Source organism: Triturus cristatus, chromosome 7 (assembly GCF_964204655.1).
Source record: "Triturus cristatus chromosome 7, aTriCri1.1, whole genome shotgun sequence".
In the NCBI taxonomy this organism is placed as follows: Eukaryota; Metazoa; Chordata; class Amphibia; order Caudata; family Salamandridae; genus Triturus; species Triturus cristatus.
The window spans coordinates 637,497,176-637,506,747 of record NC_140590.1 but is presented as its reverse complement, the minus strand read 5'-3'; positions in this window follow the sequence as shown (position 1 = coordinate 637,506,747).

The following is a 9,572-nucleotide window of genomic DNA, read 5'->3' as shown; positions in this document are numbered from 1 at the left end:
GAGGCCACTTCTTTCTGAACCCATGCTGGTGAGGATCGATGCTGTGAGGACGGCGACTCGAGAGACTTTACTGAGAGACCTGTCCTGACCCATTTATGACATTTAGCTACAACAGGTAAATATGAGAAAAATGATTTTGCTATTGATTGACTTTCACTTGAACTAATTTTAGATAAAATTACCTTATGTTTGAATTACAGTGTTGGGTGGTTATTTCTTTGTCAGTTATTGAATTCCTTATTGTGACTATTATTGTTTAAATCATGACTCAAGGCAATATCAATTTGGTCGCATCGGCCTTAGTGTAGATACAGAGTGTTCAAGGAGTTTCCTCTCAGGTTCAGTGCGGATAGAGTAATAGAGTGTATGTTGGTGTGATGGGCCCTAGTGAATGAAGAGTGTATGTGCGTGTATCTGTGAAATTACTCTATCTGTGGAAGTAGGGAGAATTTATATGCTCTGATCTGCAGCATGCCAACCAAGGGAGTCACAACCATAGTTCCTCCCAGTGTTTGATGGTAGATGACACCACATCGACCACAAGAGTTCGTTTGTTTTATTTCCCTCCTTTCCCCCGGTGTGCCTCCTCCACGTTCTGGTGTTTGTTACATACATTGGCGTGGGGTTGCAAACGGGTGAAGTAGGAGCTTTACTACAGGTCATCGCTCCCGCCGGCCGACTTCTAAGGTAGTGGCATCCATAGTATTCAGCTACTGACGGCCTGACAGATTGTCAAGCCCAAGTAATCAGCCAGGCCTGAGCGATGGACACCAATGTGGTTTTGTCCTCCCTTTTGGAGAGCCTCACGGCCTTGCAACAGGAGGTACAAAACTCCCGTCTAGAGAATCAGGAATTGAAAAGAGAGATGAGTACCTTGCGTAGGGAGGTCGCAGGCATTTCTCGACAAGGCCCTGGAAAGAGCTCATGCATAAAAGACTGGACCCTTCCCCCTCCCGCGTCACACACGCCCCCGGCAATGGGGGGTGGCTCCACTGGTGCGGGGTTCTTCTCTCCTCCCTTAGCATCTCAATCTTCCCATGATTCTGCACCTAAAGTACACGTCATTCAGACCCATGGGATACCGTTAGCACCCCTGAACGTTTTTTCGGAGACCCCAAACAAAAAATTTGAGACGTTTCTAAATCAATGTAGATTGCATTTCCTCTGCAAGCCAACTGTGTTCCAGGAACACACAGCAAAAACCTCCTTTATGATGTCCTACATGGGGGGCAACGCGGCTAGCTGGACCATCCCGTTAATGGAAAGAAACGACCCGGTGCTACACAATTTCCAAGACTTTTGTACAGAACTGAGAAAACTGTTCGATCGCAAGTCTCATATGATGTCGCTAGACCGAGAACTACTTACCCTCCGGCAGGGGTCACAGGATTTATTATCGTACATCACCACGTTTAATCGACTGTTAGTGGAAACCCATTGGCCTGACGAAAAACGTTCCACTCTGTTTTATCAAGGTCTGAGAGGAGATCTAAAGGACGTTTTATCACAAGTGGTACAACTACCTCAGAACTGTGAGGAGTTAATAGATCTCACCGTGCAGTTGGAGCATCGTTTGCAAGAAAGGAAGGGAGATAAGGCTCGAGGTGAGGCACGCTTCCCTATCCCTAGAATAAAAACACTCCCTGAAGACCGTCCAAAAAACTCAGACGGCAGCGAACCAATGCAGATCGGAGGGATGCGGGGTCCGCTCACCGCCGAAGAAAGGGAAAAACGGAGGCAACAGAAGCTCTGTCTCTATTGTGGGAAAAGTGGACATTTTATTCGGGAATGTCGTGCTCGAACAAAGGCACCCGACCGACCGAGCTCCTCGCATGTACAAGCCGTTTCCTTTTCGCAGGACTCGGAAAACTAGAAAGCCCACGACAGGTAGGGATCTCTGCCTTGGGTTCTGGTTTATCAAGGATCCCCCTAGCTCTTGCCAATACCATTCAACCCTCCGTTGCCCACATCAATGTGTACGTTACTTTATGGGTCACTGATAACCACTCTCTCGGCGTGCCTGCCCTGATGGATTCCGGTGCGACCGGGAATTTTATGGATTTACAATACGCCCGGCGGATTGGGGTACCACACGAAAATAAGATAACACCAGAAGTAGTGAAGGCCGTGGATAGAAAGACCTTGACATCTGGACCAGTCAGGCATCACACCATTCCCCTCAAGATGCGGGTGGGTGAAGACCACTACGAATTCATACGGTTCGACCTAATCGACGCCCCTCACTTCCGCCTGATATTAGGCATGCCTTGGCTGTCTCTGCACGACCCCGTAGTCCGATGGGCTGATCGCACAGTGTCCCTGACCTCTGAGCATTGCAAAGCTCACTGCACCTGGCAATCACTTCAGTGGGACAACAGTTCCGGAACACGAGTAAGTCTTCTCGCCGAAGGCAGGGAAGAGCCCGAGTATTGCTGTTCAACAACTCTACCCGACATTTATATGGAGTACCAACCAGTGTTTGATAAACAAACGGCGACGCAATTACCTCCCCACCGATCTTTCGATTGCCGGATAGACCTCAAACCCAGAGCAGACATCCCCTGCAGTCGGGTGTACGCCCTCACTGAGCCTGAGACCCGATACCTAAAGAGATACCTGGAGGAGAATTTAGAGTCCGGATTCATCAGTCATTCCTCTTCGCCCGCCTCTTCTCCCCTCTTCTTTATCACTAAAAAAGATTGTGACGAATTGAGAGCATGTATAGACTACAGAGCCATCAACAAGATAACCATTAAGAACAGATATCCACTGCCCTTGATCCCCGTGTTGCTGGACCAACTAAAGGGCGCCCAAATATTCACCAAACTGGATTTGCGGGGTGCATACCATTTGGTTCGTGTAAAATCGGGCGATGAATGGAAAACAGCCTTTCGAACCAAGTTCGGACTCTACGAGTACCAAGTTATGCCCTTTGGTCTGTGCAACGCCCCGGCGGCGTTCCAGTTTTTCATGGATGAGGTTCTCCGGGGTCTACTGGACGTCTGCTGCATCGTATATATAGATGTCATACTCATCTATTCGTCATCCCTCCAAGAACATGTCGCCCATGTACAAGCCGTGTTGGACCACCTTCAGCAACATTCTTTATACGCCAAGCTTGAAAAGTGCTTATTCCATGTGAGAGAGGTGGCATTTCTTGGGTACATCATCAACGCCCAAGGGTTCCAAATGGACACCTCCAAGGTGGAAGCTATCACTTCATGGAAGGCTCCGAATCACGTCAAGGCGGTACAACGATTTCTTGGGTTCTCCAATTACTATTGGCGCTTCATAAAAGACTTCTCCAAGGTGATACACCCCATATCCCGTCTATTGCAGAAAAATAAGCCGTTTGTCTGGGACCAAGAAGCAGAACACTCCTTTCAAGAGCTGAAAAGATGCTTCACACAGGCTCCAATCCTACTCCACCCAAATCCTGACCTACCGTTCGTGGTGGAAACTGATGCATCACAATACGCCATCGGAGGAGTGTTGTCCCAAAGACACCCCAGTACGGGACAACTCAATCCTGTGGCATATTATTCCAAGAAGCTTTCTCCGAGTGAGGTGAACTACTCCATCACGGATAAGGAACTCTTAGCCATTAAACGAGCTTGTGAGGAGTGGAGGTACTATCTGTTGGGGGCCTGTCACACTGTGGAAGTGTACACTGATCACAGGAATCTCTTATTCTTGAAATCCACCAGAGCCCTTACACCACGTCAGCTGTGCTGGTCCCTGTTCTTCTCCGATTACGATTTCCTCATCAAATATCGACCTGGACCCCAGAACGGCAAGGCCAATGCCTTATCCCGGATGGAGGAACCCACAGAAAATGAGACGAGCATACCACCAGAGCCACCGTCCATTCTCCCAGAAAAAGCCTTCTCCCGTCAATCGCTTGCGCTAACCTCATCGGAAGAATTTCTCGATGAAGTAAAGACGTCTTTATCCAAGATCAACGAACAAGCCTGGATACAAGCAGACCCAGAACATAGAAACAAAAAAGGGGATTTTCTATTCCAGAAACACGCCCTGTTTGATCCCCAGCAGTCTCAACAACTACAAGCCATAACCTTGATACATGATTCATCGTTGGGAGGCCATTTAGGAGAACACAAAATCATTGCGGGGCTTGAAAGGACCTTCTGGTGGCCCTCCTTACGGACGGATGCCAAAGAGTACCTGAAGAACTGTGCTGTCTGTGCACAAAGCAAGACCAGTCATTCCAAACCAGTGGGGATGTTACGTTCAATCCCCATCCCACCATCTCCTTGGCATACGTTATCCATGGACTTCATCGTCGAGATGCCCCCCGTGAAGGATATACCACCGTACTAGTGATAGTCGATCATCTAACGAAAATGGGACATTTCGTCCCTCTCAAACGACTTCCTATATCCAGCGAATTGGCTCTTATTTTCCTGCAACATGTAGTGCGAGCACACGGACTACCTAGGGTGCTCATAACAGACCGGGGAACCCAATTCACCTCACGCTTTTGGAAGACGTTGTGTGAATCCATGAGAATTGAGGTCCGCTTATCCTCGAGTTATCATCCTCAAACGGATGGTAAAACAGAACGTCTCAACCAGTCTCTAGAACAGTACCTACGATGTTTTACCCTTCATAATACCATAGACTGGTACCCTTTAATATGGTTGGCAGAGTTCGCATACAATAACGCAGACCATGTCACAGAGTGCTCCCCTTTCTTTTGTCTCAATGGGTTCCACCCTAACATGCTCCCGTTCGAGTGGCCTGTAGTAGCCAAACATCCCACCATTCAAGAACACCATATGCACCTTAGAACCATTCTAAAAGAAGCGAGGCTCCACTTAGAGGCAGCACAGAAACAGCAAAAACAGTACGCTGATAAAAGGAGAGCACCAGAACCCGAATATCAGGTAGGGGACAAAGTGTGGTTGTCCACCAAGAATCTGCATCTAAAAGGGGTGGGTAAACTAGCTCCCAAGTATGTAGGGCCTTACAGTGTAGAACGAATCCTGAACCCTGTAGCAGTGCAGCTGTGTTTACCCTCCTCCTGGAAAATACATCCTGTTTTTCATGTTTCCCTACTCCGGCCCTGTCCCGCCAGTATGAGACTACCCCAAACTCCCCTCCGGTGGAAGTTGATGGCCAAGAAGAATACGAAGTCCAAGCATTATTAGACTCCCGGCTTGTAAGGGGACGAGTGCAATATCTAGTGGAGTGGTAAGGGTATGGGGCGAAAGAAAAGGACTTGGGAACCAGCATCCAACCTTCACTGCCCCGAACTACAAAAACAATTCCACGCCAGGCTCCCCGGTAAGCCAGGGCAACCGCCGAGACGGCGGTCCTCAAGAGGGGGATCTGTCACGATCCTTGCAAGACAACAGAGATATGCAGGACGGAAGACTGGCGCCCCTAGCTATGTCCCGGCAGTACGTATGGTAACAAGCAGCGGGAGCCACACTACAAGTCCCAGAAGTCTCTGGGGCACCGAGTGCCGGAATGCCGGAAGCGGTGTCACGCACGTGACAGCCGCTATAAGGCCCTCCTCCTCAGTGGGAACGGGGCTTGACAATCCATCGGAAAGACCCAGCAGCGGCGCTTAGCGGATGGTGTTCCCCGCTGGAGAATGAGCGCGCGCTGAAACCAAAGACGGAAGCCCGCATACTTGGCAGCACAACATTGGAGCCCGACTTTTTCCCCGAGGACTTCGGTGATACTACGCTGGGACGCCAGTGTCAGGTATTTAGGTGGGTGCGAGCACTCTTTCAACGGACTTTGCCGTGGCAGTGGAGTCAACTGCTTCGGACATACCTCTTGATTTCTTTCGCTTGTGGGACTGTGCAGTTCGCGCTAGGAACGCGCGTGTGCTGCAAACAAGGACCGTGATAGTGGTCATAACTATCGTAACGGCTATCGTCTAGCAGAGGCACCGTACTGTGAGCACAGTGTTCGCTTTCAGGGGATAAGAACCTTGCTAGGTGTGTTAAGGAGGATTGCACGTGGCTGTGAGTTGAACAGCTTTGGCGCCTGTGGGGTTCCTGAACCAAAACCCTTTCTTCCTGAGAGTTTAAGCACCTTTGCCAACCAAGGGAGTCACAACCATAGTTCCTCCCAGTGTTTGATGGTAGATGACACCACATCGACCACAAGAGTTTGTTTGTTTTATTTCCCTCCTTTCCCCCGGTGTGCCTACACCACGTTCTAGTGTTTGTTACATACATTGGCGTGGGGTTGCACACGGGTGAAGTAGGGGCTTTACTACAGGTGATCGCTCCTGCCGGCCGACTTCTAAGGTTAGTGGCATCCATAGTATTCAGCTACTGACGGCCTGGCAAAATGTTGATTGAGAATGTCATAAGTGTGCCTGTATTAGTAGTATGTAACAGTGGTATGAATCTGTAACAGTCATTTATATTGGGGAAGAAACACCAGTGAGTGAAGTCTCACACGAGTAAGCATCAACCATTAACATGGACGCATACTGCAGTGTCCATACAGCCGATAGACTTGACTCCATTTTGTAGAGAAGTAGTTCTTGTTCTCACACCGCCCCTCGACTATTCCCAAAAGTACTGATGAATCCAAAATACAAATGAGAAGTACCTGCGGTGCTGTAACATGCCCAGGACAATAACCATTTGATTGTGAGACTAATCCTGGTCTCAAGCATCGATCATGTAGAAGAAAATCGAATTAGGAAGCGAAATGCCCAAAAACTTCTGCCGGGAATGATTCCTCAACACACGTGGTTGACATAATCACACTGGAGCTTTCCTCAATATGCGTGTAAAGGGAAGCATACAATCCGAAAATGGCGGCACGCTGTATCACGCACTGCCGGATGGCTCACGGCGGGTTAGCGATGCCGAACCACCATCCGCAGCAGAATGACGTGGAAGAGGCTGGCATCATGAAGGTTCTTCAGAGGCAACGTGCGACACCACGGACGAGGTGAAGTGCGCGAGCATCTTTTAAACTTAAATAAAGCGCAACTGTCACTCTTGTGCGGGCCATGAAATGGGAAACACAAAACACCAACTTTAACACAGTAAAAAAAAAATGCACTTTGCCCACAATGTAGGTCTCCTTTCCCAAAACAGATATGTCTCAAACAGGTAGGGAGACATGGCGAAATCACCAAAACACGAGTAGTTGAAAACCAAACCGGGAAAAGTAAGGTTCACACCGGTGCAGCGCTAGCAGGATAACAGTTAAAAATGTCACATATCCAATACCTCTGTAAGGAAAAATATAGCACCTTAAAACAGTCACAAATGAGCCTTACTGTCTCTAGATATACAGCACTTCGCACTGGAGGCAAAAACTGAAAAACCAGTGGTTGCCTTTTTTAAGAAGCACTGTAGATATTCTCAGAGGCACTGTAGATGTTTGTAGATGGAGCGTAGACATTAGTTGTGGCTTAGTAGACCTTAGCAGATGCGAAAACGAAGGCAGCTTTGATGACTTAATTCCATGAATTAAAATGACTTCACAGCACGCTTGAGATAGGGGTGCTGCGCTGAAGGGACAGCAAACAGACTTTTTGGGATGCTGTGGGAACAGCAGGGAACACACATTGATGAATGCTGAAGACTTTTCCAGACGTTGGTAGGCTTATCCTCTCTTTAAGGCACAGCACAGGAACATATATTGATGAATGCTTGGCTCACCCTCTCTTGAAGGCACAGCACAGGAACATATATTGATGAATGCTTGGCTTACCCTCTCTTGAAGGCACAGCACAGGAACATATATTGATGAATGCTTGGCTTACCCTCTCTTGAAGGCACAGCACAGGAACATATATTGATGAATATATTGATTGATGACCAACTGGAAGGCTGGTGAGGGCGACCGATGTAGGGGTCACTGGTGGGGCTGACGTGGCAGTTTGATGGTAGTACGCAAACCAGGTTCTAAAGAAGATTGCTCAAGGTTCCCAGACACTTCCACTTGAACTTGAGAGGTAGAGATCGCAGGTTCTTTTTTTAACTCGTCGCCAATAAAATGTAGTAATCAAGTCCACATCCAGAATGTAGTTTAAGGTAGATTTATTCAAGTTGGTTCCAAGATGTAGGTTCAGTAGTATTCAGAAGATGATCAACAGTATTCAGCCCCACCAGGAACAGCCAGCCAGGCGCTCAGCCCTTCTCCAACTGAGAGTTCCCACTCCCAATATTCCATCTTGCATCATTCAGGCAGCATTCCACTGGCACATCATGAACCATAACAAACCAGGATACTACACACTGTTTTTAGATTTGAGCACTGAGAGATATTAATAAAAGTTTTTTTCTCTCACTGCCCAATTTTAACTCACTCTTTTGAAACTATCCTTGCACTGCACATTTCTCTTCCCACACATAGTAGCTGCTCACATCTGTAGGTCAAGTATTAAAGCGTGTAATCTTGAGAGCACAACCAGCAGCTCTTGATAAAAACATCTGCGAGCTCCCCTCTCCTTTTGAAAGGGTTGTAGCCCTTAGTGTCACTAGTGTGGCACTAGGAGGAGACCCAGATGATGAAGCACGTCACCATTGGTGAGTGATGGGAATCCGTCCTCGTGAATAAGACTTCAAAAGGTCTATGATAAGAAGAATTTTTATTTTGTATAATTCCTTTTGATAGTTAGCTAGAGGTTAGCAATCACGCTCCTTCAGGCTCTCTCTTGTCCGTTTATCTGCTTGTCTAGACCCGTGGATAGTAATTTGTTGTATCTGGTTCTATGTAGGACCTCTAGGCCTGCCTCAGTAAAAATAGATTTCAGGTGCTAGTCACTTTAAGAATGTTAACATTAAGGACCAGATGTACGACCATTGGTATTAGCGACTTGCAAATTGCGAGTCACAATTTGCGTGTCGCTAATGCCAATGTACAACTGTGTCAGAGACACTGTTTAAGATTCCCAATGGGGTCGCAAATTGCATGCCTCATCAATATTCATGAGGCACTCGCAATTTGCGACCCCATTGGGAATGGCTGGCCCTCCCAGGTATGTTGGCCTGCTAGGCTCAGCACACCTTCGTGTCTGGGAAAAGCAGGAAAACGGGATGCATTTAAAAAAAGAAAAATTAAACGTTTCGTTTCATTTTTTTAAGGGCAGGTAGTTGTCCCTGGGACCCCTACCTGCCCCTAAAAAATATAATTTTCCCTGCATTCACAAAGAGGAAGGAGTTCCCTGGGGACCCCTTCCCTTTTGCGAGTGCTTTACCACTCTCTTGAAGAGGGCGGTAAATTGCGAGTGATTTGCGACCACAATTGCGGCCGCAAATCATTCTTACATAGGGTAGCGAATCGCTGTTAGGAAGGGACGCCCTTGGAACGCCCCTTCCTAATAGCGAGTCGCAAATCCTATTTAGCGAGTCGCAAATAAATAGTGACGCCCTATATAGGGTTTGTACATGGCCCATTGGTATTTTTGCATGCACAAGCGGGTCGCAAACCCTTTTGCGCATACAAAAATGGGTTGTACATCTGGCCCTAAATGTCTTCATGTCAGCGTTTAAATACCATGTACCCTGCATTGTAGGCTACAAGGCCTACATAGGAGGTGAAATTTATATTTTAAAGGGAGGTTT